Raw genomic sequence first — 7,489 nt, 5'->3', positions numbered from 1 at the left:
CGCTTGCAGATGAAATTTAAATGCATTTTAACCAAATCTTCCTTTGACTTATTTTTGGTCTTATTTTTGGTTGCACTTAAATGCTGTGTTGTCTATCCACATCACATGACAAGTGTAAGAAGAGTTGCTAAAAGCTGTGAGGGATGAATTTTTGAGAGGGCAAAACTGTTTCACGCTGTGTTGTTTTGAAGTGATTGAAAATTATTTCTGTATTTGGATCATTAGCTTAATACACGTAAGCGGATTTCAAAAGAGCCTGGGAAGATAGGCTAATTCCACCTGGAGAGGTTTCTAACTGTCTCACAGTGAAATCACTTCTCCATTAGCATGAACCTCGCTGCTAATCCTCCAGCTCATTAGCTATTTGAATTAGGTCCAGTGGTGGAGTTACAATTGTAGACACACTCTCAGTGAAGTATTGCCCCAGAAAAAAAAGGTTGCACGCAGGGCCAGATCCCCTGTATCTCGTTAGTTAAACAACAGTGAGAGTGCAAAAACTTTCCGTTTCCTTCCATCTCTCTGTCCTTTTTTGTCACTGCAGCTCATAGATAATGCTGAAAAAATGCAAAAATCTTTTCGGTTCAAAGTCAGAGATGTGCTGCAATGCTGCAAACGACACGGCTCTATCGGACAAGCATATGTGAAAATGCTGATGTTGGCCCGGGATGCGTGTACGGATAGGGACGTGGAATATGATCAGAGAAACTGAAATGTATCAGTGAAGAACAGCAGCGCCCATGCACAGCCTTGTGGGAGGAACGAGCCAATCCTATCTGCTCCACACACATACACAGACACTCTCGCTTTCATACACAGAGAGAGTTTGCGTTGTTTAAAATATCAAGAGACTTGCTGGTGTTATTTGTTATCAGTGCCTGCAAGCACTTACGCATAAATGTTTTCCTTTTCTGAGACCTAAAAAGGAAAATGATGCAACGAATGTGACAAGTTCCATCTACAGTGGAGTTAAAATCTTTCACCTTATGTAGTGTTATTGTCAGTTATCATTTAGATTATTTTAAGTTGTGGCCACAAGTCAAATTAAGGAAGAGACAGTGCTATTATTTTTTTGATTTTCATTTCATCAATGGTGGCATATCTTTTTGTGGCATTTGTTTGAACATCAGCAGGGCAAGAAAGTAAATCATCATTAATCAAAATGTACTCTTTCAGTTATGTAAATTATATCAGTAAATTTCATATTAGTGGCTCCAAATTATACCACCCTGGCTATTACTGCAGAAACCTGCCATTACTAACAATTCAATACAGCAGAACTCAGACAGCGGAGATAGGAGAAGAAGAAGAATTCAGAGCTGTCTGAAACAGCCTGTAATTTGCTCCTGTCCTGACTGATGTGTGTGTTATTTTTTTTTCTCCTTAGAAACAACATCACTTTGACTCCAGAAGGGTGTAGTTTGTCTGGCACATGAAGAGGTAACCTTTGAAAATCTCTGTCATTTGCCTCCAGGCGTCTGTTCAGCCCGTGGAGAAGCTGCATACAAATTCTCACAGGAGAAATCTCCCTTCACTCGTCCACAGGTCTCTTCCCCACACTTTGTCCACGACTAGCCTCATGTCATTGTATTTTTGTCCTGATAATAATGACCGAAATTTAATTATTAATTGTTACATTTGTAATTTCTTAAATTAATATATCTGGCTATGGTAAATCTGTTGATTTGCTGCTTTTAATGTAAAGTTTGATGAGTGAAAAGTGAAGAAAAAAAGCTCTGAAAGCTAACAGTGGACAGATGGTGTTTGTTTATTTACAGCCTGCTATTATGTTTTAATAGAGATTTCACTTCTTAAACATACAGCGTGCCAGCAGAGAAAGAAAGCCTCAACCGGTTGGCACCAATCCTGTCTTCAAACACAATACCTTTCATATTGGTGGCGGATTTTATCCCTCGCCTCAGCAAGCTGAAGGTGACAACACTTTTTGAAAAATGCATACTGTCTTGAAAATGGTGTTTGTGGAAAAGTTTGGTGATGGCGGTGTTTTGTATTTTAGGCCAATTTTGTTTGGCCAGATTATGTTCTCTATCAGTAGCTGTGGTAACACGAGCAATATAACTTCAGTCTGATTGAAATTAGTCTGATTAGAGAATTCGACTTAATTGTTTACATTAATTTTAAAAAAATTAAAAGTGATCTGATAAAATATGCGTTTACATGCCCAAAAGCATTTCATCAAAATATATATATTTTTTTTTTTTACATGCATGGTTCTGCCAGCTGTTAAGTCTCTAATCTGCTGGAAAAACAGCCCACTGAGCAATTTACTGTTAAAATGACGTTTAATAAATGTATATCATACATCTGTTTGTCTTTATACATTTAAATTTATTTCTCTCTTGACGTTTAGAAGTTTAGTATGTTTAGCCTCAGCCTAGATATGCGTGTAAACAGAATCTGTGTATATAACATTCAGAATGTAAATGTTGGGGTATGCAGTACATTTGTTAATAATTTTCAGGTTTTTATGTATTTTTTATATATTTAATGATTATTTTAAAATATAGTTCAAAATCGTGCAATAAAAAAAACAATAAATCTTCATCATAACAAGGTTAAAGCTTGGAAAGATGTCTAAATTATGTCACAGATAACGCATAAATGGAGCTGATGCCTGTTAATACAACTTAGTAGTAAGTAACCCAGGATTTTTTCTGTGGCTACAAATTTGGTGGTGGCATAAACAATTGTGATGTCCAGGGACTCAACAATTCAGCCTGTAGCAACATTACATAAGGCTACTGTTTCAAAATCAAAGAACAAATTTATTAATCAGAGCACTCAGGGCCATATTAACACTTCAATGTGCCCCTGGGCACCAACATTCCTGCTACTCCCATCCGCAGAAAGAATATGTTAATTCCAACCGCAGAGAAATAAACAGATGTTTACATGGTTATTAGGTTCTTATTTTTTCATAAAAAAGAAGACAGGAAATACAAACTAGTAAACCTTCAATTCTATGTTAATTGTTTTTGTTGTTTGTTTTTTTTCCCTCAGGTACTTCTGTGTATGACTCTGTTAGTTGAACCTAAAGAAAGATCAGACAGAATAGAGGAGCATTGTAAGTGTGTGATAGAAAAAAAAAAACACTGTCAGCAATCTTCTAATATATATTTGGGGTTTTATGTTTGTTGAAGTCCATGGACAATGTTAACAGCATTGCCAGCAATCTCAAAATCTATGTGACTTGTTTCTTACTGATGAAGCACGTCCTCTGTAGAGCAGGACATTGGGTTTTACAACCACAGTGAATGTTACACACCTCCTGACTGCCCCGAGATTAACAGCCAAATCACTCCCTTTACAACTCTCTCATTAATAAGGAGCGGCTGAGAGACAGAGAACGAAAAAACTGTCTGTGTACGAGTCTATAAACTTAGTGCCAGGGGGCTTTTCTTTTATTTGTTTGTTTTTAACTTTGTGTTTGTTGTTCTTGGAGTACCTGAAGCGCACTGTGTAGGCATGAGTTTGAGGAGAGTGACAAGAGGCCAGAGAATAAAGTTGATGAGCTGATAAACAGAAAAACACCAAAATACAATGTCTTGCAGACTCAGTTTGCTGAAAGAGAAAGTTTACCCGCATATCAACAATACACATATTCCCTCTTTCCTATTGTGCTTTTTATCAGGTTGGATTATTTTGGTTAGAGTTGCTGAGAGTTGGAGATATCAGCTGTAGAGATGTCTACCTTCTCTCTAATATAATGAAACTAGACGGCACTCGGCTTGTGCCAAAAAAATACATTTGAAAATCTCAACAGCAATGTCTTTTTCCAGAAATCATGACCCAGTTACTCAAGATAATCCACAGACTTTGTTGTGAGCAGTTTCATGTTGGAACTTTTTTCTGCCTGTCAAACTATAGTCACCAACCGTTCACCGCACAGAGGGAAACGTGCATTTACTCATGGACAAGAGCCCTGCGTCTGGACATCATGTGACGTAAAGATCAATGACGCCCTGCTTTGCTGAGCTGTAACGTTAGCTTACTCAGTGGTGTTAGGTGAGCTAGCAGTATTTTCACAGTTCCTTCTGTGCAGTGAATCGGTTGGTGGGTGTAGTTTGATAAAGAGAAAATAGTTCCAACATTAAACTGCTTACAACAAAGTCTGTGGATTATCTTGAGTAACTGGGTCATGATTTCTGGTAGGAAATATTGCTGATGTTGTTGAGTTTTTCAAATGTATTTTTCAGCATTTGTAGCACCACCAGTGGAGTGCCATTTAATTTCATTATAGTGGAGAGAACGCAGACATCTCTGCAGTCAATATCTCCAACATTGGGCAACCCACACCAAAATGATTTAGACTGATAAATAACACTACAGTTAAGGGGAGGAATATGTCATTTTGATCTGGGGGGTGAAGTGTCCCTTTAATGTGAATTTGTATCTTACAATTTAAAGTTTGCTACTCTATCTAATGCTGTTTATGAATGCAAGTTTGTGACAGCTGTCAGTGTGAGTTTTTTTGTTTTTTTTTAATTGCAGCTCAGTGCTGCTAATGTCATGACGAAAGTCTTCAAAAAAAGCCCCAAATCGTAACATCATGAATTCTTAGGTTTGAGCACTTTGTCTCCTAAATTAAGTTCACAGCCCGAAGGCACACTTCTCCTCTCCTTATGTCAATTCATTTCTTCCATTTCCTGAGTTTATTTTCATAAAAGGAAGATGCAGATTTATAAACCACTTTTCAATTACAGCCCCTTCACTGTACTGGCAAGTCTAGACACCTCATAGAGATAACAATGATATACAAAAATAGCTTGAAATGAGTCATTACTTAATTCAAAACATGCTTTATACAAGAGCTGAGAGCATCCTTGAATTTTTATTTTGGATTTCAACAAGCTGTATAAAGGCAACAGTGGCAATATTTAACCATGTATTAACTTAAAAATAATCAAATATACCCTCTGGAATACAGATGAACAATTCGTTAGATTACGAATGTAATTCAGTTGATTAAATAGTACTTCATATGAGGTGGAATATATGATATCTACAGCATATATCTACATTTTCTGTCCAATTAGGTTCCTTTGCCCATGTAGTGCCCCATTTAATAATGTTTTCTACAAGGATGATATTAATTTAACAATAAAAACTAATCAAAATGTCCTTGCTTTACAGTGTACTCTGTTATCATGGATCCATAATGACACCTTTTCCAATACACTCTGCAGACTGGTGTGTAGGTATATAACATCGCCACTAGGTGGTAGGCTATAATCACAAACTTCTCCATTGTTGAGCATTAACTGACAATACATTTAACAGCCAAAACATTACGTTAAAAAAGTCAGTGGAGTTAAATGATGGTGAAATCAGTTTTAACTTATGATGTGCTTTAAAGGCAAACTCTAAAAATTAACTATTGTCTAAGGTCCCCATTTATTTTGCAGTTATCACATGCAAAATGTTAGTGTTGGAATATAACATTTTGCAGAGTTCATCAGCTGATGTCTAAAAGCGTTATATGAAGGGCTGCTGCACTCCAGTAATTAATTGATCTCTGAACTGTTCTCTGCTGCAAACATCAATAGTTTTGGTCTTGATTAAAAATGATTTGGTGTTGCCTCAGATGTTAAGTAATTTGTAATGAGTAATTAGTGACATGAATAGTGAGTATATTAAAGTTGAACATGACAGACTAAATAGCAAAGTGGATGATAAGTGACTGAATCATTATGTATTACACCAGGGGGCAGGAGAGCTTTACCAAAGACTGGTAGGTGATGATAAATGAGGGGTTACGAGAAGAGAAACAATCATGAAATGTGCATTGATCTTGGGATGCTGGGATGTGTTATCTTTGTCAGTCACCTTTTTTCTCTGATTATGCTGTCATACAACATGAACTGCATGACAAATGACAAAAGATAACAGCTGCTGTGCTGCTTTTTATTACCCAGCGTTAGATTTTCTGACTGTATCAGTCTGCATGTGTCTGGCACAGTGGACATACAAGCACACTGACATAACATTGATCCTCTGACTGTATACTTTAATGCCAAGGAAAAATAAAACATATTCAGATTTATATAAATATAGTCATCAAGTGAACGGAGAAGGTGAAACAGGGGGAATAAAATTACCCTCAGATAACTTCTTTTGCACTGAATGACACAGCTGAAAGTAAACTTGATTGTTTGATAAAATTATAAATAGTTCTTTGAAAGCTGCAAGAAGGACAAAACAATATATATAGTCAAAGCAAAAGCAATAGCGGTGATATTTGGTGTTCCCACTTCCACTCTCTCTTAATAAACACATTTGTAGCTGTTATTTAAAATGATTGCTTTGTCTCAGTAGTCAACGCACATCTTTGGGACTATATCTGACAAATGTAAGTATCAGATGCTTTTCATACTTTTATAATTCATACTATGAACCCTCTGCTCATCCGCTGGATAGTTTTGCACATACTATCATGCCTAAAAAGAACTGCACAGGTCTTTCATTTTTATTCAGATGTCTTGTACATATTTTACAGTATTTTTCCTATATTTATATTATAATTTTCTTGTGCTCTACATTACAGTTCCAAGATTTTTGCAAGATTACTTTTATTTTTATTTTCTCTTACTATGTTTGTTATGCACCGATGCACCAAAGCAAATTCCTTGTATGTAAACACCTAACTGTTCAATAAACTGCATTCTGATTCTTATCAGCTGCAATAAGTTACAGACAGAGACATGCTTTGTAAACTGTATCCTTATCACTGGCAATCAGACTCCATCTTTACTGCTGGAACAGACATAGCATTAACAAAGTGGCCCACTGAGATTTTTCTCTGGTAACCTTTAAACAGAAAATGTTTTCGAGTTCCCACACATTCCTGATATGTGCAGTGTCTAATTTGCAATGTATGATTCATGACTTTAAAGAAAAATCAGTGAATGAACATTAAGGCTGGAATAATAGATTTTAAATTCACATCTAACTTTTTTGTGCAATTATTTCTTTGTAAGGAAACTTAATCATGCCTGGGAACATTTTTTTATCAACAAAATATGATTAGATACTGAAAGGAATGAAAACTTTCACACCACAGTGAGGATTTGGCAGATTCAATCAGCATGTACATGGCTGCAAAATGTTCACTGTCAGTCTCCCACTTTGGAACAGACTGAAATATCTATTTGTACAACATTTTAAAGCACTCCATCCAGGGTTGTTATATTTCAGACACTCAGACACAGTGGATGAATCCGACTCACTCCGATGATCCTGGCTTTTTATCTAACACCTTCAGCATTTCCAAATTTTTACTTATCCAACGTATTATCTCAGTATCTGTCTATAAGACTGATTGACACATAATGTATTACAGGCATCTAAGGTTTACAAAGGATGAATCTTAATGACTTTGGTGATCTGCTGACTTGTCTTATAATGATGCCATAGGTTTGACTCTGGCGGTTTGGTCTGAAACACTAAACTAAGTTGGTGAGCATGGTACATT

The sequence above is a fragment of the Plectropomus leopardus genome, chromosome 4 (genome assembly GCF_008729295.1).
Source record: "Plectropomus leopardus isolate mb chromosome 4, YSFRI_Pleo_2.0, whole genome shotgun sequence".
Taxonomy (NCBI): domain Eukaryota; kingdom Metazoa; phylum Chordata; class Actinopteri; order Perciformes; family Serranidae; genus Plectropomus; species Plectropomus leopardus.
The sequence above is the reverse complement of the archived record's forward strand: the minus strand, read 5'-3'. Positions refer to the sequence as shown.